The sequence below is a fragment of the Triturus cristatus genome, chromosome 2_1 (assembly GCF_964204655.1).
Source record: "Triturus cristatus chromosome 2_1, aTriCri1.1, whole genome shotgun sequence".
NCBI lineage: Eukaryota > Metazoa > Chordata > Amphibia > Caudata > Salamandridae > Triturus > Triturus cristatus.
In genome coordinates this window covers 237,626,477-237,652,200 of record NC_140581.1, presented here as the reverse complement: position 1 = coordinate 237,652,200, position 25,724 = coordinate 237,626,477, and positions in this window count along the sequence as shown.

Genomic DNA, 25,724 nt, shown 5'->3' with positions numbered 1-25,724 from the left:
AGTGCCTCTGTTCCCCCATTCAACATGCTGAAATTGGAATACCCATGATTGGCATATTTAAATTACCTGTGAGTTCCTAGCATATGATACAAAGTGTACCCAGGGCATGTAAGTTAAATGTCACTAGTGGGCCGCAGCACTCATTGTAACACTCACCACTGTCACAGTGCCAACATAACTGCAGGCCTATCAATTGTAGCCTTGCTGTGCAGTTTTAAAACTACAAATTCGACATGTCAAAATAACCCATTTTGACAAGCCTAATCCGTCCTTTTAAAAGTGAATAATAAGGCCCATTTGCTTGAACTCCAAAAGGTCATCTGACAGTTGAATAGCACCCTCTGATGAGGTGTGAAAACTGCTCCAATAGCAGTAAAAAGGCATTGGGTGTGGGGAGGGGTTTCTGTTCCTCTAGCATGGTGACCATCTGAACTGTGCCCAGGAAATGGTTTAACTACAAAGAGGCCTCCACTGTCCAGGAAAATGTTAGTTGACACCGAACCAGATCCGTTTCTTTGTCGCCCCAGCCAGAGAGGCTTCAATCACAGTGGGCCTCATTTTGACATTACAGTGTCAAATTGTGCTTGACAGGTCTGCTTGGTTTCACATATAACAATTGGAGCGCACTTGAGAGGGTGAAGACAACATGTCAGGACAGTTCTTGTATGTCCACTGCCCAGTTGCTCAAAACCCTACCTTTTGTTCTCCTACACGTCTGTCTCCGGGTACAGTGACAGAATTTTATTTAGTGCTAGATGTGGGAGGACACTCGGGTTACAATAGCACACTCCTCACACACAGCCCTCAGAACTCACATTTAAGACTTCTACCATCTTGCAAATGGGCAAAGTGGACAGGGTTAACCCTAGGAACTTTTAGACCATGTGTTAGGGCGTGACCAGGACTAATTCCCATCTACTAGCTCCTGCCAGGCATAAATGTTGCACCTCTAGGCACCTACTTCAGGACACTCCTGGACCTGTGAGAGATCAGAGGAGGATTGAACCTGCTGTCCGAGACCTGAGAAGAGCTTAGAAGACGGGACTGGCTCTCCCTCCTATACCCAGGACAAAGAAATGAACTCCAGAGGTCATAAGGCTGACCTTCTGTTAAAGTTACAGGAACACAATAAGCTATAAGAGGCCTTTTCCTGCAACTGCCCTGCTGACCAGTGACAACTGGACCTGGATGGCACCCTCCTGTTGGCCTCTGCTTGAAAGCCCGTGAGTCTCTAGGTGCCTCCCCTCAGGTCCCAGGAGATTTAGAAGTGTACACCTGTGGTAGATTGGGCTTAAAGGACTAAAGTGAGAGGGTAAAATATTTGACAAGGATGAACCTTGTTAGTACATCTGACTTGTTCACCATCACAATCAGTGTTAAATTGAAGCTAGGTCCTGTTCTACAGCGACCATTTACAATCATTGCAACTTTGTGCTTCTTGGCGCTGTTTCTACTTAAAACTTTCAAGAATTCATGTCTTTGGACCCCCTTTTGGATTTTCACCATTTGGCTGGTATTAGGTTTATTAAATGTTACTTTATTTTTCTAATTTGGTTTGGATTTGTTATTGTTTTGAGATTAGACTATTACTGTTTTGATACTACTAGAATACTTTACCCATTGCCCTAGGTTAAGCCGGTCTCGTCTGTGCCATAGCTACCAGTTGTAAAACGGGGTTGAGCTCAGGTTAATTTAGTGACTCAAGGGGTTCACCCTGACAAGGGTTGTGTTTATTCCTTGAGGTGGGAAGTCACCTGCCTCAATTAACAGTCCAATTTCTTACAAGCTAAGAAGCAGGCATATCAAAACAGCCTGCAGGAGTTAAATCAAGAGACAGAGGACTAGGATGGTGGACGAAAGTGGCATAAGGTATAATGAATAATATATAAACACTGTATTTTTTTTAATGTGTACACGTGGTCTGTTAGGGCCTGATAGGTTGCTATTGAGGGAGTCCATCCCTTCCTGTGACTGAAGGTATTAGCTTGATAGTACTTAAGACAATGCAACTGCTGAAAAAGCAATTTCTCTGAATATTGATAATGACTGTCAAAGGTACACAAGAACATTTCTTGCATTAATGGGCTACTAACTTTAAAACGGGAAAGAAATAAACATTTGGATTTTATATATGTTGAGTTGCAAAAGTATTTTTTCATAACCTTATCCAGAGTCTCAAAAAAATATGAAAAATAAATACATCTTGTAAAGTTTTATGCAAGTTGGCCTTTTGTATGCAAAGTGTGACTTGTGCAATTTTTGAATAAGGCATACTTTTCATATGCAACATTTTAATGGGAGTATAATTCAACATACCTTTCGCTCACAGGTGTTTAGTAACCTACAAGGAAAAGCTACATAAGGTATACTCTTGTATAGAAAATACTTGTGCGACATAAGTAAAAAGCTATTTCTCAGTACTCTTAAGAAAAATGCACATTCAGTTTAAGCACCAACTATCACTCACTTGCAAGAGAAAATCTGCATTTTAGCAGTAGGCGGGTATAAAGCAGGAAACTGGTCTTGATGGAGATGATGGGCTAGAGAGGGAGTGTTTCAAAAACGAAATTATACAACATTGTTTCTTTAAAACAAATCCAAAACAATGATAGGAAAATTGACACTCAGCACTAGAATTACTCATACCCATGAGGTGAAGCTTACCCAACCCCCAAGGAGTGTCAAAAAGTGTTCCACCAAAAAACAGATAACACAACACAACCTGATAAGCAAATTAGGTCACTAGGTTAGGTGAGGAGAGGGCCGGGCCTGAAACTTGTATCAACAGAGTATTTCAAACAGTTATGCTGAATCCAAATGGTGATTGATATATCTCTAATTGTAAGCTTTATAAAACAAAGCATGCTTTGAAGAAGACATTGTCAATGGAACACTGCAAAACAGGTGTGGACTGTCTAGATTGAACAGGCTGCTAGTCTGAATAAATGGATCAATGAGAATATAGTAGTAAACCATACTGTTGACAAAAATATTGTGTGAAAAATGTAGGTTACCATAATATTTTATTCTTATACTTAGAATGGTAAGTACCAGAATATCAGAAAAAATATATTATTGACACTATCGTCATCCATAAACAAACACAAATATTGTTTTTTTTTAAATATAGAGTTTAAAGTAGTGAATATATAAATGTAATATAATGTAAATGAAATAAATTCCACTAATAATTAAAACTGTACATAAATATATTATTATATAAACACACACATATAGGTCTGGTGGGCTTTTTATTGCCGTTTCCCACGGCGGTGCCGTCAAAAACAGGCACTGCAACGGGAGCGCCAATAAGAGTTCCTTGATGGACTCGAAAACCCATGCCGTGCAGCAACTGATGTGCATGCACATAGGGGGGGCACATGTTGTGTCCCCCCATGTGCATCCACACAGTGTGAGGCACAAGGGGGCCCTTTGTCTCCTCTCTGCAAGGTTTGGAAGAAGGAGGAACCGCCATGTAAACTCTGGCGGAGGGACAACTCGTAATATTCTTGGCAGGACCACAGCGGTCCAACCAGGCATGTTGCAGCATCAGGACCGCTGCGCCACCTCCAGGGAACGGTGGTCGTATTCAACTATACAAAAGAATATATATATATACAAAATTACAGAGTGGCGCTAGCTGTAGTTATTGTTATGGTTACCAGAGATGGAAAGGGATTTTTGTCCCTTAATAACTTTGCACCCATTTGACGAATCTTTGCAAAACTTTGCAGACCTAGTGCACCAGTTTTATTGGTGAAGGATTTAAATTTTGGCGGCATTTGGTCAAGGGGGTGCATAGAAAACAATGGAGCCCCAAAACATACTTACACTCCAATGCATTTTACATAGGTTTTTGTATTTCATGTAGCATCATAATGGCTGAATGAAATTTCACAGCAATCTACATTAGACTATGTAGATGATTCGTTTTGCTATTGCAAGTGATGTTATGAAGTGGGTACAAAGTTATATGGGTCAACAATGTAGTGATATCTGTGTAGCACAATACTACTAAAAGTAGCGAGGAAACCCAAAAAATAAACCAGTCTGCATATGTAAAGATTCAGATTTACTACATTAACAACTAAAAGACCAATTTATGGTCACATTCGAATGGAAATGTATAAACAAATATATATCAAATACAATAAGTCTTCATCTACTTAAGTTTTCTTTGCATACTCTCTGGCTCACAAAATAAAACTGTGCTAAACAAGCCAAACAAAAACCATCTTCCTTATGTACCCTTGTGCAACAAAATGAAAACGTGACCTAGCAGTGGGCTACACAAACTACTATTTGGAAGACATGATAGTTGGCCACTAGGAAACAAAATAATTTCAATTATTTTTGTAACAGTAATGATTGTCTTTCATTCACTTTGGCTTCATATATAGCACAGTGCTACAAAAAGTAGCAAGGAAGCCCAAAAAATAAACTAGACTGCACATGTAAAGTTTAAATATTACTACATGAACAACTAAAAAACACATTTATGGTCACATGATTATGTAAACCAATAAACAAAGACAATAGATAAAAAAAAAGAAATCACATTAAATCTGATTGCCACTGTTACTAGTATTCCCAGGGACAGGAATTTCTCTGAGTTGAGCTCCTTAATAACTTTCCACGCTTTTTATGAATCGACACAAAAAACTTTCCAGACCTATAGCATTTTCTACATCTTGAGATGATGTACATTTTTTAGGTGAATCACTAAGGGGGGTGTAAAGATAAAAGGGGGGTCCCAAAACAAGTTTTCCCACCAATGCATTTTCCATAGAATATTGTATTTATTGTAGCCAGAAAACGCTGAATGGATTTACATGAAATTTGGAAGGATTATACATTATGGTGCACAGATGATGCTTTTTTGGTATTCTCAGTTGAGTAGGGTAAGTATTTTTTAAGTTGTAAGGCATTTAAAGTTAGTGATATTTCAGTGCAGTACTTTTGCGGAATTTAAAAAAATTTCATTAAATGACCACGGGACATGGCCATAAACTTATTTAAAAATATAAATACAGTTCTGTTCATATTACCACTTTAATAAAGTGGTAGTAGGTAGGGACCTACCACTTACCTATATCTAAGGCCCTACCACTAAACACAGCCAAAGTGTAGTAAAAACAATATGGATGCCTTTTCATTCTCTAAATATTAAGCCTTTTCATTCTCCAAAAAAAGCCTTTACCCAAATATACATTGGCTTGTCATTGCCATGTACCATAGTATACTACAAAGTTACCGCGGTATACAATGGCCCAAAATATAACTAAGGCCTGGCTGTATTATTGGACTGCGGTACCCTTGCGTCATGCATGGTGTCGCAATACTTAATATTAAAGTCAGATTTAAAAACAATGCAAGGCCACCATGCGTGTCTTTGTTGTTTGGTAAATCTGGAGAAATGCAAGGCAGCGAAATTCGCTGTTTTGCCTACTCCACACTGTAATCTATATGGCTGCTAAATTTCACATACATTCATACACCACGCTACTGTATTCCAGTATATGCTGTTCTACTCTACACCACTCCATTCTACTCCTCTCCAGTGTACGAGATTCCACTGTACTGCAAGTTATTAGACTGTAGGCACCTCCACTGTACGCCACTCCACGCTACTCCACTATACACACTCCACGCAACTTCACTGTTCAACACTCCACTCCATACTAACCGACTGTATGCCACTCCACTGTACAACACTCCACTGCATGCTATTTCATGCATGCCTCTAAACTGTATTCTACTGCACTCTATGCCACTCCATTGCATGCCCCTCCACTCGACGTCACTCCATTCTGCACTATTCCATTGGATGCCAATCCACTGTGTGCTATTACACAATGAACGTCTCAGCAATAGCCTCTATTCCATTGGATGCCACACCACTGTGTTCTATTACACTTTGAACGTCTTAGCAATAGCCTCTATGACATTTGCTAGTCACTTCCTTCTCTTGTTTTACCTTGTGTTTCAAAATGGATTTTGTTGTCCTTTTGACATAGTGCTCTGCTAAAACTTCACGGCCCCTACTAGTAGGGCTGTTACCAGTTGATCATTTTTTACTTCGTCTTCCCCTTGCACCCCCATTTACTTTTTATCTTTCAGGTACCTCTATGTCTCCTTACTATGTTGTACCACTGCTGTTTCCTCATGTCAACGTTAGTTATTTTGTTCAGTGCTCTGATACCCGTCTGGGTCTTGATCGAGCATTATAAAACCTTTCAAATAAATAAATTAAATAAACAGTGTACCCTACTCCAGTCTACATCACTACACGTTGCGCCACTGCAGTGTACGCTACTCCACTATACACTATTCCACTGTACACAACTCCACTGTGCACCACTCCACTCTATGCTATTCCACTGTATGCTACTCCCCTATACGCTACTCCACGCCACTCCAGTGTACACTACTGCACTTAAAGCCACTCCATTCTACCCTAGTCCATTGGACACCACTCCACTCAACTATATGCTATTCCACTCTACCCAACTCCACTCTACGCTATTACACTATTACGCAACTTCAATCTTTGCCACTCTACTGTATGGTATTACACTCTACCACAAAATACACCCCTCCAGTCTAAACCACTTTATTGTATGCAACTCCACAGTACGCTACTATCATATACGCTATTAGATTCTACAACATTCCAGTGTACGCCACTCCAGTCTGTAGTGTAGTTCCTATATCCCTGATAGGCTCTGCGCATTGGAATAACACACTATAGATTTGACATAGGACTGAGGTCAGTATGTCTCTATAGAGTATATTAAACTTAATTACTTGTGTGTGCCAGCTAACTCAGAGGTCACTAGAAACTTCTCGAATATACAAGAAGGGATTAGTCTCTAACAACCGCATAAACATGACAAATGTGTTTCTCATTAGAATCGGAACAGTCTCAGAATCGTGGAAACAATAGATAACAGTTTCACTCAGTCAATCGTGCATGCTTCGTTTCTACAGAGTTGCACAGAAATAGAGAGACGGGCGTTTCAATAATAGGGTTTATTGAACAGTCTTATTTCTCATGCAAGAGATATGAATTGCTACAATCGTAAGACAGACTGCGATGTACCATATGTATGAGGTTAGCAGTAAGATAAAATAATACTGCAATAGCATGGTTTGAAGCTATGACATATATTAATCAAAATACATACATAAATACCATAATGCTAAAATGTGATACTCATCTGATGCTTCAAAATTGTTCTACCCCAGTGTACCTAACCTAGGGGCAGTACGAGGTTTGAAGTAGGTGCTGTTGGAGAAATCAATATTCAAGCTGAGGGAAATAGCTAAAGGCTTAAGGGTCTGGTTTTCCAAGACGTGAATGGGGATGTAGGTGGCCATGCTTGTATTTGGTTTGTACGGACAATGTCTAAATAAGGGCCGTATTTCTATGTCCAAATAAGGGCAATGTGAATTGTACCTATATAAGGGCATAAATCAGGAAACCTATATACGGAATCTAAATCTGCACACAACACCCACTCCAGTTTCGTATGAACGACGTTACTAAATCCTAAACGTTCTAAACATATCTTAAAACAGAGTATCGCATGGGTTTGCTAAAATATGATAAAAACATATGTTCTAAAAAAATACATTACAAAACCATTGCTATGTATAAAGTGTTGTGCATATTAAAGGTAATGTTCCATTCTAAGCATAGGATTATATTGGAATGCTAAATGAATGAACCAAAATATATACATGTGATGAAATGGCTCGTAAATACAGAAGAAAAAAGGGTCAAAACCATTTCATATCAGGTTACATAAGTCAAATTGTTATACATGACAAGGTGGCATACTGTCCCTGGAGGTTTTATCAAAGAATTCTGTTCTCTATGAATAGTTCTACTATAAACAGATTACTGTGCCAAAAAAATGCAAAAAATACATATTTGGAAAAAAAAAATTATCATAGGAAAAAAAGTTCCAAAGTCAGTAGCATGTTTGAAAAAGAATGAAGGACGGATTCAGAGTCTCTCTGGAACACTGTGTGCTTGAATCAAAAATCAGTGTGTGGGGATGGAGAAAACATAACATTTTCTAAACTTGTAGACAACAAGTCGTCTACCATTGTGAGTGAGAGTTGGAATACCTTGTGTAGAAGATCAACAGCACAGAGATGCGAACTATCGCCTTCAGCATTAGAAGCATCATTAATGTCCGGATTGGATGTTACCTGCGCGCCTGGTGTTTCCTCTCGTACCTCAGCAGTAGCGTGTTGCGTCTGTGAGATCTCAATGAATGCCACCATCAGGATTGGTAGCCGCTGGGGACAACACATAGCATGGGCCGTTATCGGGTCCAGCAGAGTATCGATATCCGTAGGAATGACTGATGGGAGTGTCAGACAAATGCCCAGCACGCATTCTTCACCGCATAGCAAGCAGCGTAGAACAGGTAAGATGCAATCTTGCCAGATTGGTCTGAATGACAGGAACCCAAGTGGTGTTTAATTCTCGTAGACGAGGTAAACCCAGAATTTGGAAGATGCGCTCACGACACTTCATCTCCAATAGAGTTCTTTCCATGGCGAACTGGGTGTTGCTGGTGATTTGGCTTGCCATATCGAAGCAGTAGGATACAAAATAGTATCCCTGCAACAAGTGCTAAAAGGAGCGGCATTACGCCAAACACAGAGTGCACGAAGTTTGGAAAAATTCAGAGGACTGCTTGAAAAGGTGCTAACATTCCTGCACACACAGTCTTAAATACATGTACAATACCGCTCGTATCAGACATGTTTAGGAGACGACCTAACATTTCTGCGAAATGCACAGGGCAGTTTGTATACAAAAGGGTATGCATCTCTGCAGAAGTCCTTGCGACTTGGAGGTCATAGGTTTCTTTAGCAGAGGTCAAAGGCACAGTTTTTTGTAAAAGAATGGCTTTCACTCTGCTTGGAGTATCAATTCGTATAGAAGAGATATTTAGTGAAGGCCATAAAGGTGAATCCCTGACTATGTCTATTTGTGGAAACAAGACTTGCATACTGCAAGTGACCCTGGATGTAACCGTTACAAGATATGGGATACCTGGCAGCATGCCTCAGCAGCTGTGATCATTCAACATAATGTAACTCTCATTTGAAAGTTGACCAAAGATTGGATTAATCACTGCTGCCAGTGAACTGTGCAGGTGGCAGGATATGTTGGTAGTGGAACCGTCACAGGCCCCGTGTAAGTTAATACCCTGGCAAAGGAGAGAACCGCTTAGTGCGTGTTCACCGCTAAGAAACACTTCACGTCCCCCACTCCAACATCTGTGTGTGTAAGGTAAATCCCAGTATGTCTTGGTGTATTCTTTACCCAACCTTTCATATTTGCTTGCTGGTATATTTTTTAGGCAATACTGAAAATGGAAAGTCGTAACGGGCAGAGTAATCTTATCATGTATGATCCACTCAGTAGCTGGTTTTTCTGCCACTGTGAATGGTAATTTCTCCAGTTTTTCAATGCTCAGCACCGTATAGTCTGCTCCCCTTTGTGTCATTTTGATCTGTCTATCAGTGAGATTGAATTCTGCAAACAGTGACGTAGTATTGATTAAACGCCAAGGCACATAGCCAGAACGCAGGTTTTGAAGTGTCCAGCTGAATAGCATGATATAACGTAGCTGTGACTGACCATGTTGCAAAATGACCAAGTCTTGTTCCATGGTGTCTATGACAGAGGATACAATGCTGTCCAAAGAATATACCCTGGACGACAGAGTCGTTAACCCATTGTCTACTACAGAGAGAGATTTCTCTAAATTAATACAATCAATTTCTTGTATTCGTTCTGCAGTCTCTGCTTGGGTGACCTTCCATGCTTCATTATAAACCGCGTAGATACCGGCATATATGAAATGTTTTGACACGGCTTTCTTGGTCCCAACAAGAATTCCGTAAGGTCTGCGCCTTCTTGAAGTAAAGTTAAGTGTTGTTTTACATCCTATAGTGTATCTCTCTGTAGCCAATCAAGGCAAAGTTTCCCTACACTGCAAGTTGTTACTACCCCCGGATGCTGTCTTTGGACATAACATGGGTCTGGCCTATGAAAGGTAAAACCCTGTGTTTTGTTCAGGAATCTATCTTGACAGTTGTTTGTGTCTAAAGGCCAGAGCAACCATTTTTTCCATTCAGGATCTGATCTGTTGTGATGCAAAATATTATGTACGTCGACCTCCCCCTGTGTAGTGCTTTCACTTGTAGGTGCAGGTATAGACAGAGTGTTCATGTCTTTTATCTTGGCTATACCAAGGCATGATGTTTGTAGGACAGTGTCGTTCAAAAACATAATTTGCTCAGGGATGATACAGGCTCTAAACAAAGCTTCTATTCCCTGTACTTGCCAATCTTTACCCCAGACAGTTTTTGTCTTAAGGTTTTCTTTCCAAAAGTCGTAGCCCTGTCTAGACAGTTGGGCAATAAAGGCTGCAGATTAAATCTGTTTGGTATTCGTCAACATACTTTTCATCCCGGTCTTAAAGACATTCTTAAAGTAAAATGTCTCTGGATTCGAGATATTAAACCCTGAAAAATATGGAAATTTCATTGCAAATGTTTTGAGCTACTCTTTGGTGGTGTAGGACAATGTTCCCATTGGTTATACATAAATACATTTCTAGGAGTTGCAGATTCATGCAAGAAATGAGGACCATAGTGGTTATAACAATACAGTTGTTCATAGTCTGATGAACCTTGTAAATATTCATTATTAGTGAATGCAGTTGACATCTCTAGATCAAACATCATGTTATTAACAGTCTCGAAGTCCCAATCATCAGAAAAGGTAGTGGAGGTAATAAAGTCACTTAATAAAATTTTAAATAAATGTGGAATCTTCAAAAGCTCCAACGGACCAAAAATGTCATATTCGGTTTTGTCCCAAACTATACCATCTGGTATAGGAATCGCTGTGATGTTCACTGCTGACAAATCTCTTGCTTCACAATGGGATGATTTGTGTGGCTGGAGAAGTAAGTTCACGGTTTTACTTGCTGTGTCCATTTGAATATATCTTCCATTAATCAGCATACCCAGAGTTATTACCAGAGCTAGCCAAAGTAGAAAGAAGAATATTCCCAAAACAATCCATAGTTCAATCCATGGTGAAACCAGATAAGTCTTTTTCAAGAGTTGAAAAAAATCTGTTGCTTGTGCTTTGAAAGTTCTTTGTGCTGGCGTCGTTTCAGGCTCTCTGGGATCCTCAGAAAACGTATCAAAGTTCATGAAATAGCCAGAAGCAGTTCTGTCAATAGTTGGAATTGCATCAGGATTTGTTGAATTCACTGGAACCAGTTGATCACTTGTTACTTCGTTGTAGACATGTGTATCAGGATGAACTGTTATTTGGGTCTAAAGAGGCACAAGGTCTATAGCATTGTTGCTTAGTCCTCTATTTCTTACTGTCGAATCTTCAAAGGTGATGAGTCTCTCAATTTGAACCTCTTGGATTGTAGCTAGAGGAGTGCGTTTGCTACATTGGCGTAGTCCACGTGGCCTACTGTTCAGTATCGGCCACATAGTGTGGTTTGATCAGGTCGATGGGCACAAATCTTTTCTCATTTTTACCAGCAACTGGTGGCAAAAGTACTGTTCTTGATCCGTGGATTGCTAAGACAGGTACTGGTTGTCTGTAAGAAGGCTCAAATTCCTTCTTTCCCGTGATCTTTTCTCTGACTAGATCCCCAAGCTTTGGGATCCAAACAGGCCTTGCTGGGACGGACGGATTTTCTACAGTGGTGGTTGGCTTCAGGATCACCTTGCTTTGTTTCGATCTTAAATCATTTAAGTCCTGTAAAACAGCCAAGCGATCTTTGATATCAAATTGTTTATTTTCCACCACTGTGCCTTTCATTTCTAAGTCCGGAACCAACATCCTAGTCCCAAACCCTAGCTGTTGTAGACTGCTTTATGTCCCGGTTTTTTCTTTCCACAACAGAATTTCCCTCACGTTGAAACGGAGAAGAATACCGCAATGCTACGCCCAGACTGGCCATGGCTTCTTTGTAAGCCCTAGAGCTAAACGCAGGACCCTGGTCAGAATGTAGTGTGCCTATTGCGTATGTGCCGATAAAGACTCGCAAATCTTTTATAACAGTTCGAGCGTCAGACGAGCGCTGAGGCCACATCCATAGGAACCTAGACTTAGTGTTTCTGGGATCGCATTTGTCCAACAGGACGCCTGCACGTAGATAGTCCAATGATGTCTAATAATGGTGTCTGACTGAGCTGGCTATGTTGTAGTCAGGTATCTGGTGGCGTTCTGTACTGCGATCTCTATGCATGCTGTACAGTTATTAATGAATATGTGAATGTGAGTATTCATCCCTGGCCACCAACACATCTCTTTTAACTCCAAAATAGTTTTTGAGATCCCCTGATGTATCAGACCCTCTCCCAGATGCGCTTCGTAAATCAAAGTTGCTCTACGTTCCCTGTTTGGAGTTACTCTATCCCCCACTCCAGGGATTCGAGCAAACGGAATGCCTTTCGCATCAATTATATAGGAGTATTTGAGTGGAAACTTTGTAGGTAATGCCCCACTGCTGCCTTTGTTTGATGCATTGACAGCCAGCATTATTTCGCTGTCTATCTTCGTTTTTGAACGAGTGATTGCAGCTACGGAAGCCGTTTGTACAGCCCCTTTCACTGCTTCATCAGCCAATGAATTCCCTTCAACGTGAACGCCATCACGTTGGTGACTCAGCGTGTGTATCACGTGAGTGTTCTGTAGTCCGTTTTGCAACTGAACTACTTGTTCCCAAAGCAATTTGTGCTTGACTGTGCCACCTTTTGCATCTTTTAAACCATTTTGAATCCAATTCTGTAAATATTCATTGTAAGATTGAGCACAGTAAAAAGAAGTAAAAAGAAGTGCACACTACCAGTGTGAGGAATTCGCGATCTGTATTTTCAAGTGCCATCTTAAATGCTTGTAGTTCAGCTCGCTGAGCTGTACAATCTCCTAGAGATTGTGTTTTTGTGACCATTGCTCTGAATTTGCCATCTCGCATGCGACCTTTAACGATAGCACACGCTGCACTGTAAGCTTGTTTACTCCCCATAGCGGGCTGTGCAGATCTGTCAGTATAAATTATATATTCGTACTGGTCAAGAGGGAGAATTTCAGTAGGCTGAGGACATTTGTGTTCATATTGCAGGAATGCTTATGTTTTTAAATATGGATCAGAAACGTATTCAACATCAGTTGCAGCAAGAGAATTAACCCATTGTATCCATCTCGGATGTAAAGCTTTTGCATTTGTAATGCTAGCCTTTGTAACTGCCTCTAAGGCTGGTACAGGAGTCACGACCATAATGCGTTTCCCCTGTGCTAGGGCTCTTTCTTTTGCTACAGCGGTTTGAACTGCTGACAGAATTTTTTATGTAGAAGTGAATTTCATTTCTGCTTGTGCATACAAGTGGGATTTGTATGCAATGGGTACTTTTTCACCTTCGTTAAAAGTTAAGTAGGGGAATCCGCATCGACCCGTAATTATTCGGAACACTAAGTTGCGTACGTTTACGCGTGTTTGCAAGTGTTTCATTGCAAACATGTGTTTGTAGTGAACGCAAACTTTCTGTGTGTTTTTGTGTCCAATGTGTGATTTTAAAATCAGGTTTGATTAATTCGTAGAGAGGTTTAACCCTTTCTGCGTAATTTAAAATGTAAGTTCTTCCAAAATTCATGAAACCTAGAATCGACTGTAAATTTTTCAGAGTTTTTGGACGTTGGAGCAGCGCACACTTTTCTAAAAAGTTGGCTGCCAGGCTTTTGCCATCACTTGATAGGTCATATCCTAGGAAAAGGACGTTGAGGTGGGCAATTCTTGACTTTTTAAAGTTGAATTTGTAACCCTATGAGGCGAAGCCCAATATTATGGTGCTGACCCTGTTCAAGTGCCTATCCAGGTCATTGTCTGTCAGATATATATCATCGACATATGACAATGCCTCGTCATCATAAATTTATAGCAACTCTGTTACGCTGTTTTTGAATCCCTTGGGCAGTTGACCAAAATGACGCTGGGTCCCCATTATTGAGAAAGTGGTCAAATACTTTCTTTCTGGTGAAATACTTTGACAAAAGAAACCATTTGAAATGTCTAATGTGGTCTTATATTTTTTACGCACAATGTTATTCATTAATGCTGTACTGTGTGCATTTCGCACTGCAAATGTTTTGCAACAAGAATTTAGGTGTCTGTAATCCAAAACTAGACGATATGAGTTGTCTGGTTTGGAGACAGGAAACAAAGGATTGTTCATTGATGAGGTGCATGTTTCAATCACCCCCTGATATTCAAGTTGATCTAAAATCTCCCTGACCTGTTTTTGATCTTCTTGTTAAACTGGGTACTGCCTTTGTGCAATTGGTTGATTTTTTAACTGGATTTTATGGTGAGGTGAGTCCTCATCCCATCCTACATGATTATTATACAGTGCTGGGGCTTGGGCTACTGCCCATTTCCTGGCTAATGTATATTTTAAATGAACTGGAATATGGTTGGAGAAGGCAGGCAAAATTATGGCCTCGCCATGTGGGCATTCCCTGACAAACTCTGGTGGCCAGTCTTATTCTGCTAGAAGTATATCATAACCCTTTGAAAGATGCTCCCAAAAGAGTCCTTTCACTTTTCTTGGTATGACTCCCTCCATCCGGAGTGTTATTTCATATAACCTATGTGGAGAACTAACCCTGGTGTCTACAGTCTCAACTTGTATGTATTCATTCAAGTCCACTGTCTCCAGAAGTCCCTTCAGGTTCTGGCGAGCTATTGTAATTTCTGCTGCACTGTCCAGCATGGTCTGGGCCCACTCTCCGTTCCTGAGCTGGGTTCTCAGTATTCTCGGCATGTCTGATCTTTAGACCTGCTACCTTTTTCTTGGAGAATTGAGGTTTTGCCTTATTTTTCTGAACGTGTTGATCGTCTTCATGCGTTCTTCATTTTTTTCTGACCGTCCTCTTTCAGATGTCTGTGATGATATCTGAAAGGTACGAGAGGAATGTGTATCATTATCTTGATATCTGTCAGGTTTTCTCAAATTATCCCTATTCCTGGGGTTGTACCTCCTTTCAGAGGTCTCCTTTTGTGGAGGAGACCTGCCTCGGGAATGAGAACGCTTCTCTTTGGAATTCTGTTTTCTATTTTCTCACTTCTTTTTAGAAGAGGTAGGAGTGTTTTTAGGAAAGACCTTATCATGACTTTCAGACAGTTGTGGTTTAACTGGTTTCCCTCCCAAACTGTCTCTACCTAATTCTTCATTGGATTTTTCAATTATTCTGGCTGGTTCTTGAGGTTGTTCTGTTACATCAAATTCCCTTCGTTTTTGGTGGCTCGCCACTGATGCTGCTTCTCTTTTAATATTAGATAATATTATTGTTGAGACCTGGTCGAACTAAGTAACTTCATGCCTAAATTTAGAGCACTCTCTGCCTCGGATTCGTTTTGAATCTGTTTCAGGATGTCAGGTATTACCGCCATAGACGGAACACCATGTGTTTTTGTGTAGAAAGCAGAAAAGACTGTGCCCGAAGTGCTGCAGTCTTCAAGATGTGGTGTGATCCCCATTGGTAAACAGATTGTTAGAATTCTATGTTTCTCATAAGGGCTGGTATTGGGAAATACCGCTTCGATTTGAGTAAATTTTTTAGCTATACAGAATGGAATTTGTTCACGTTTTGTGGGCATTTTTCCCATGATTGCGTGTAAAGTCTGTGGAGTGATTTTTAGTGTATTCCCCTGATGAGGGGCTGGATTTTGAATGGTTAATGGTGGTTGGACTGTGAAAGTCCGCATGACATATTGAACCAATTGTCTATATATTTTGATTAACTCCTTGAGTTGAGGTAGTAGTTCCACATCTGACATTTCTTCAATGTCAGGAGGAGGTGTGTAGCCGGCTCAAATCGGCCATGTTGCTCCTGGTCTACCTAGTGGACTGAGCCTGGTAATGTGATTGTAATGTTTTAGGGCGCCTTTAAACCAGAGCTCATGCTCCTGGTATGGGAGTGCAATTTCAATATCCTCGAAAGGAATATATTCCTCTGGTGGTTCATCTTCTTTGTAGAAGTGAAACAAGTGTGTTACTGGATTTGATTCTGGGAATACTATCCATGAGTAGAATACCTCTGTCTGGTGAGATTCATGTGCCTCTATCACGAAGACTGCTCTACCACCTCTTGGTGTTAGACCATGTTTTATACGTTTTAGAGTGCTGGCTCTCCTTAAATTTGGTGGGATGTGTATAACACCCGCTTTGTTTTTATTTAAACCTGTAAGGTCAGCCTTTGTTCACGACAACATCGCCATTGTCGGACATTGTTTAATGAAAATTTAGAACAAGTTTCAAGGAAACAAAGATAAGGTGCACAATATTTTGGAACACTGTATCCTTTCAACGTTGGACAAAACCAAACAGCTAATACATAGGACTTTCGTCCTACTCAGCTATGCCGGATATTATCCCTACCCACTCCAGATGTCTTATGGAGTTTTATGAGTAGAGGGTCTCTGAGAAAAGCACGACTGAGTTACTTCAGTATCTAGCATTAAATTAGTGCCTTACCAAACCGTTGGGCGCCATGTAGTGTAGTTCCTATATCCCTGATAGGCTCTGCGCATTGGAATAACATACACTATAGATTTGACATAGGACTGAGGTCAGTATGTCTCTATCGAGTATATTAAACTTAATTACTTGGGTGTGCCAGCTAACTCAGAGGTCACTAGGAACTTCTCGAATATACAAGAAGGGATTAGTCTCTGACAACCGCATAAACATGACAACTTTGTTTCCCTTTAGAATTGGACAAGTCTCAGAATCATAGAAACAATAGATAACAGTTTCACCCAGTCAATCGTGCATGCTTCGTTTCTACAGAGTTGCACAGAAATAGAGAGACAGGCGTTTCAATAAAAGGGTTTATTGAACAGTCTTATTTCTCATGCAAGAGATATGAATTGCTACAATCGTAATACAGACTGCGATGTACAATATGTACGAGTTTAGCAGTAAGATAAAATAATTCTGCAATAGCATGGTTTGTAGCTATGACATATTAATCAAAATACATACATAAATACCATAATGCTAAAATGTGATACTCATCTGATGCTTCTAAAGTGTACCTAACCTAAGTGCAGTACGAGGTTTGAAGTAGGTGCTGTTTCTAAAGTATAGCTAGCTATATTTTAGTTTAGCCAAGAGTTTCCAAACGTTTCTCTAAGTTCTAGTCAGCTCCATACCCGAGAATGAGAGAGGTTGGAATCTCTTTTCTGGACTCGATAGTCTAACCCCCTGCAAGGGAAGTCAGAGAGCACTGGAGCTGGATTCTCTGCAAGCAGGATGGCAGAGTCTGGTCAGTGCATCGGGCTGAAGCTGGATCTCCTTCCGAACTTGCCTTGGCAAACCGTGTAGTCTGGGTTGGATCGAATCCTCCAGGAACCGCAATTTGCCAAGGAAAGTGCTGGTATATTTATACCTTGAAGGTGTCTAGGAATGCCACTATTGACGTAAAAGTCGGGCAGAGGAACGTCATGAATGAACCCCTAAGGAATAGATGTTCATGCATACTTAATGAGTTCTTGGAGAAATCAATATTCAAGCTGAGGGAAATTCCTAAAGGCTTAAGGGTCTGGTTTTCCAAGAAGTCGTTGTGACGTGGATGGACGGATGTAAGTGGCCATGCCTGTATTTCGTTTGTACGGACAATGTCTAAATAAGGGCTGGATTTCTATGTCCAAATAAGGGCAATGTGAATTGTACCTATATAAGGGCATAAATCAGGAAACCTATATACGGAATCTAAATCTGCACACAACAAGACTACGCTACTTGACTGTAGTACTTGACTCCTCGGTACAATACTCCACTATATGCTATTTCACTCAATGACACTCCATGCTATTGCACTTTATGCCACTTAACTTAACTCTCCTCCACTCTATAAAACTCTACTACACTCTATGCCACTCTATTAGACTCTACTCCACTCTATCCCTGTACACTCCACTTGTCAGGACTCAACAGGGAGGGCTTCACAAGCCCGTCTGGACTCTGACGTTTGGGAGTGTTGGAAATACAACTCCCGTCATGCTACGTTTAGATGATCCCTGTCAGCTTGATAATCGGATCCGGGTCATCAGACGCTATTGATTATTTTTGGATTTCTGGCGGTCCTCTTGTGGAGGAAGACCCAGTCGGGTAAGGGTGGACATTGCTCCACTCAGGTTTCGTTCGAGCCAACGGCTCGTGATTTGTAGTAAGCCGCAAGTTTGCGGTGTTTAAATCATTATTTATTTTATGGGCTTTGGACTTTGCTGGTTTCTCCTCCATTGGCGAGTTTACTATTCTTAAACTCATGCGGAGGGGAAATACGAGTACAAGCTATGTTTCACTTTATATTGGTATTCTCTGACTGTGTTTGCAGTTTGGATTACTTGCTGGGAAGAGGCTGCATGGATTGTGGTTCATGCCTCATAATACAAAGAGATTTGCTGGAACTGAATGGTACAGGGAGTGCATCCTATTCTGCTTAACCGTGATATCTGTTGGGAATTCTACTACAAGAAGGCCAATGCTATAATGGAACTTGAGATTTGGTCCTTGTGAGAAGGTGGGTTGGTATATGCTGTCCACTAATTAAAGTAGGCACCTTGTGCCAGGCCACATGACCCTTATTATGTATGAGTCATCAGGTCAAAGATAACCTTGTTGAAAGCTATCCTAGTGGTAGCTATGGAGAGCAACTTTCAGGCTTAATCTTGAAGGAATGTAAAGCAGCTCGTTTTACCAGAATATCACCTCCTAAATGACTAAATGAAAGGAGAACCACACAGTGTTTATATAAAAATATGTATTTATTAATATAACACTCTCTACTAGTCTCTATGTGAGACTAGGGCATAAAGCACACAATACTGAATCCATAGAACACTTGTAAATAGCACAATAAACAACGGGCTCCAGGGGCAGGCCGTACCATATACTAAAAAAATGGTATAACAACAACAACTTGACTAGGTTGATGTCAGGCTGGAGCACCAACAATCCTTGGCAACTGCAACCCATGTGGTCAGAGGAAACAGGTTACGGTGTGAACCAGCAAGGTCCAGGGGACTCTCCAAGCAATGGAGAGTCAGGGCACATCTGGAGCAACCAGGTAAGCCCAAGAATTCACAAGGCGACGCTCGATAGGACCCACAGGCCAACGGACCAGGGATCGCGAGGAGACCTCAAGCAAATATGCAAAGGACCAGCCCACAGGACACTCGGAGATGTAGGCCAGAAATCTTCAGTGCAGATATTGCTCAGGGTTGGGACTACATGGAGTCCAAAGCACAGGCTCAGGAATCGTTACTGAGCACATTCACTTGCAAAAGTATGCGGTGCACAGGGGTTCGGGTTGCATGGTCCCCACGAGGGATGCTGGTCTCAGAATCACTGAGAGGGCAGATCGACCTCAGGGACCTTTGGGAACCCACCTCCTGTGTTGCTGAAATCTTCGCAGTCCTCAGGAGCTCAGGAGAAGCAAACCAGTCAGATGCGTTTAGGTGCCTGCTTTTGCAGAGGAGTAACTCCTTTACTCCAATGGAGATTCTTCAGTCATCCAGTGTTGTGCAGGCAGTTGAAGAACTTGGTTTCTTCTTAGCAGAATCTTGTCCAGGTAAAATCTAAAGTCCTGTGGTCAGGTAACCCACTTTATACCTAGGGGAAGGGGTTGGATAGATTCTGTGACCCTCCTATCGGAGGGGCAGGACAGAGGGGTGACTACACCCATGTCCTTTGTCCAGTTTTGTGCCAGAGCAGGAGCAAATGGCTCCTGGAACTGGTTTGAGCTGGACTATATACAGGGACACCAAATATGCCCCCAGTGCAGACTTTCTGGCACTCTCAGAGTGCACCAAACTAGCCCCAATACAGTAAATCCTGTCTGGGAGGTGGTTACACCTCCCTGTGACAGGATGCCTATTGTCATGCCTTCCTCTGCACGAGCTTGGCTCAGCAGCAGGAGAGCAGAATCGAGTCTGTGGCTGGCAGCATCCATTTTGTGCTGCCCAGGTCGAGAAAGCTGGTACCGGGTATACCGGTGACCCACATATGTCCCTTTAGAAGGGTGGAATCATACGTGGAGGTATGATTCCAAGGTGTTTGACACCAAACACAACATGTTTCTAAGCAGCAGTTTTAAAGATAGCATTTACTGTGCGGTTATAATGCACTTAAACATATATGTCTGGCTGCATCACAGACAACCCCGGAGAATGGTCTCCGAAGGCTGCAGAGGGGCTCTGCTCATGCAGGGGCACCCTCTCACATAAAACCTGCCTTCAGGCGACCGCCAGTAGATAGTTATAGTTAGGACCTATTTTCCATACGAAATCCGCAACATTCTATTCCCAATAAGCCTGGCGCCAATAGGCGAATCCTTGCAAAATTTTCCAAACTTTTGGCCAGCTCCGCTCCTACCCTGAAAGTTTTGCGGTGATCCGTCAAGCGGGGGCCGAGAAAAAGGGGGGTCCCAAAACACGTTTTCCCCATGCAATTTCCCATAGGATCTGTTGTCGCAGCTACAGCCCGAACCGCTGAACGGAATGACACCAAATTTGGCAAAGAGGTAGTCCTCAGTTCGGACTCGTGCCTTTTGCATATATGGTGTGAATATGTTCAGTAGTTCCTGAGAAAATTAGGGTAAAAAAGTTAGTGATATCTATGGCCGCGGAGGATCCGCGGACTGTACCCGCACCGTAAGCGCACCCTCCCCGAACCGAGCGCGCACCCTCCCGATCGCGCGCTGAATGCTAATTGGCTGTCGAGTGTCTCTCTACATTCGAAACCAGGAACTGTTGGCGGCCATTTTCTGCCTCGGTAGAAGCGAGGCTGATGAAGCAAGGGGAAAAAGTGTGTAAAACATATAAAGGGGGCAGAGTGGAAATACTCTGACCCTCTAGAGGTGCTTAGGGGGTCCCAGAAGGGCCCCCTTTTAAAAAAAAAAAAAAAAAAAAACGGCGAAATGCGCGCACGGTGCGTGCATCCTATCGCGTTGGATTCACGGATTCTCTCGCGGTGGGTGCACGGATCCAAAAACATGGCAAAAAAATATATAAAATAAAGTTTTGCACATATGGTTAAAAAAATATTTTTAAGAATATAAAAAAATATGTTCAAATAGTATTTTTTAATTTTTAAAAGAATTAATTGAAAAAATACATTTAAAAATGGTGATAAAAAGGTATTTTAAAAAAAATGTAATTAATGAAATGACACTGAATTTGAAAAATATAAAAATCCAATCAAAATCTTGAAACATGATATTTTCAGAGATAAGTTATAGATATGAATTAGCATTTATAAAACCTTTGAAATTCACTGAAAAAACCATAGGTTTCATGCACGTTATAGTTAGGAATTGGCATTTAAAAAACCTTTGAAATTCACTGAAAAAACCATAGGTTTCAGGCACGTTATAGTTAGGAATTGGCATTTAAAAAACCTTAGAAATTCACTGAAAAAACCATAGGTTTCAGGGGCGTTATAGTTACCTGGACATTTCGCTCGTACAAAACCCTAGAAATTCCCCTGTTATAGTTAGTTCAGCTAACTATAACTCGCGCCCCCGCAATGCACTGCTGATGACGTCACATATTACATCACTCATGACATGGTCAGTGACATCACTCATGACATCACGGATGACATCTCAAATGACATCACTGATGACATCACTGATGACATCATCCATGTGATAAATGACTGCATCTTCTCACACCCTAATTTAACCGTTGGTACACGAACTCAAAATGTCAGACGTCCATTCTCAAAACCATAGATACTCCAATACCAATAACTACATACCCACATATTAACTCTTAGGTCTACATACACCTCCACTCATTCACATGTACAGTCACTCATACTTACAGTCACTCCGTACAAGACTATCATATGCATTTATACACCTACATAGACACTCACACACCAGCAATCATCCATAGAGGTACTGTCACACCTAGTCAGTCATGCAAATAATTAATCACACTCCCATTTACTCACCTATGCAGTTATACACACTCAAGTTCACTTACTCATAAAAATAGTACCACATTCTTACGCTCTTATACAATCATTGATACAAGCACACACCCATCCATACAGCCACTCTCACAATCACACACTCTCACATATACCCACTTATATACTCTTACACACATATATACTGCCTTTCACATATGTAGTTAGTCAGAAATGTACCACTGAGATATACATTCAATCCCTAACACACCCATACATACACTCACTCAATCATAAAGTTCATCACAGATGCACTCTTAAGACCATGCACCCATAGAATCACCCACTCACACATCTATCACACACAGCCTACCCACACAAACACTCAGGCACCCATACAGATACTCAGGCAACCAATCGATAACCCATATAGACACTCATATAGCTATTCACAAAACCATGCAGCCACTTATACACCAACAGACAGAAACATACAGACATTCACACAGTTTAGTCACTAGTCTGCAGTAAGATACATTTAATGACTCACTTATAGAGTCAGTTACACACCTAGAAAATCATCCATTCACACACTTGTACACCCACTTATTTTTCAACAGGCCTTTCCCTATATATATTAAACATATTGAAACTGTTCAGAAACACATACTCAATGGATGATGTCATCAGTGATGTCATCAGTGATGTCATTTGAGATGTCATCAGTGATGTCATTGACCATGTCATGAATGATGCAATATGTGACGTCAGCAGCAGTGCATTGCGGGGGCGCGAGTTATAGTTAGCTGAACTAACTATAACAGGGGAATTTCTAGGGTTTTGTACGAGGGAAATGTTCAGCTAACTATAACGCCCCTGAAACCTATGGTATTTTCAGTGAATTATATATATATATATATATATATATATATATATATATTATCTACTGGCGGTCGCCAGTAGATAGTTATAGTTAGGACCCTGTTTCCATAGGAAATCCGCAACATTCTATTTGGAATAACTTTGGCGCCGGTCGATGAATCCTCGCGAAATTTTCAAAATAGGTGGGGCGCTACGCTCCGCTCCTACCCTGAAAGTCTCGGGGGGATTCGTCAAGCGGGGGATGAGAAAAAAGGGGGGTCCCAAAACGCGTTTTTCCCATGCATTTTTCCATAGGACCTTTAGACACAGCTACAGCCCGAACGGCTGAGCAGAGTTACTTGAAATTTGGCAGAGAGGTAGTCCTCAGGTCAAGGAAGTGCCTTTTGTAGGTCTGGTGTAAATCTGTTCAGTAGTTCCTGAGAAAATAGCATTTAAATCAATATATATATGTGGGCGGAGCCTAACCACACATCTCATCCTGAGATCTGATTGGCTGTCAGCACTTCATCCAAGAAGTGTTGGCAGCCATCTTGGGACCAATATACATGATAGCACCTCATTAAAAAGCATTGCAGTTAATAGAAGATTTTAAGACTTTAGTTACATTATAAATCATTTGTTGATGGTACCATACTCATTTTAGGAATTGTGGTATGTTCTAAGGTGATTTCACCATGTGAAAAAGCCTTCTGCTGGGATATCATGATTGAGAGAAAAATATTTTCTCATGCTTTTACCACAGAGGTTTGGAAGGTGATCTATAAGCTAAACTGAGAGCTTATTTTCTGTAAATTCACATTATCTTTCTCAGTCATGTGAGAATGAAGTCTGACTTTCTCAGTAAAACATGTACATCCAACAAGGGCAGAGACTGTCAGTTGATTCCTTTGTGTTCTACTGCAGCTTTCCAGAGTGTTCCAAAGAACTACTAGAGCGCTAATCGTCCTACTTATGATAAATGTATGGCACACCTGAAGCCATCTTGCTTGGATTAAAGTGGTAACTCTTAAAACATTTAATTTAAAAAGGAACAAAATGAGGTGGTTCATTTTTCCATAAAAAGTATGATTAGTGCTGCAGAAAGAAAAATTAGGGCACATTTTGAGTGACTTCTCAAATCCTGGCATGCAGACTGAAACATGCACTTTCAATACCAGCAGCAGTTTTCCTTGGTGAGCAGTAGCTTTACTACAGTGATCTAATGAGCAAAAAGAGTGCTAACATTCTGATTTTATGGCAAATGTGTGACACATTTGAATGCCTTCTTGATGGAATCAAAGTAAAAAACTGAAAGTATTTCCTACTGAGGAGACTGCAGTAAATGAGGAAATTAGGAAACTTCATAACAAATAAGTCTCCCAAGATGGCCACCAGAGACAAAAGAGCCCAAATGTAGCCCAAATATCACCCAGATGTAGCCCAAGTATAGCCCAATGACAGAATGTCCAAGAATGTTCTTAAAAACAACTAGAGCACTTACTGTCTTCATTATGACAAAAGTATGGCACACCTGAAGCCATCTTGATTGGAATAAACTGGTAACACTTAAAACATTTAATTTAAAAAGGAACACAATGAGGGGGTTCATTTTGCCATAGAAATTATGATTAATGCTGAAGAAAGAAAATGAGGGCACATTTTGAGTGACTTCTCAAATCCTCTTCTATTTCATTAAAAAATTCTGACATGCAGACTGAAACATGCACTTTTAATACCAGGAGCAGACTTCCATGGTGAACAGTAGTTTTACTACAGTGATCTAATGAGCAACTAGAGTGCTAACATTCAGAATTCATGGCAAATGTGTGACATATCTGAATACCTTCATGATGGAATCAAAGTAAAAAACTGAAAGCATTTCCGACTGAGGAGACTGCAGTACATGAGGAAATTAGGAAACTTCATAACAAATAAATCTCCCAAGATGGCCACCGGAGACAAAAGAGCCCAAATGTAGCCCAAAATCACCCAGATATAGCCCAAATATAGCCCAATGACAGAAGTGTGCAAAACACTTATTATTTTGTGTTTTTGCAGTGTTATATAGTGCAGACTTGTCAGGTATTGGAGTGCTTTACATGAGCATTGGTTACATCACACAAGAACAAATTCATTTTGGTTGTAGACGTGGGGAGACTAAGTGATTTGACCAGAATCACAGAATGTCGAGCTGAAGCAGAAACTTCAACCTGGTTCCCCAGTTGCAAAGTCTGCAGTTCTGGAAGTAACACCACATCCTCTCCCCTAAGTGCAACATTTAACCAAGTTGTCAACTAGATAAAAAACATAAAGATAACAAATAATTTAAAAGTGCTTTGTCGCTGTTTGAAAACTCAGAAAATATGTCCTTATTTTAGTCTTTTAGAGCACTAACCATAATTTTGATGCCAATAAGACCCTCTCATATATGTAATTTCTAAAGGAATGCTCTAGGTATTACAGTTTTGATTACATCAAGATGATGTCAGGCGTTCCACACTTTTGTAGTAAATATAGAATGTTAGCAATCTAGTTGTTCATTAGGATACTGTTGAGAGGCAGAGGCCAGGGGCACGGACTCTGAAAATTGAAGGCAGGTAGGAGGGTGCAAAGGCAACAATTTAACCACACTGAGCAGGCAGGAAGGGCCGTGGAAGCACAACAGACTATGGAGGGCAGTGGAAAGGGGGGCAGGGGCAACAAACCAACAATACAGGACTTGCAAGAGAGGCTGTTGGAGGGAAGATCTATTACGGGTCAAGGAAGCTAGGGGCGGTCCCCAGAGCCCCGGGAGCCACCACAGAACTGAGCAGGAGAGT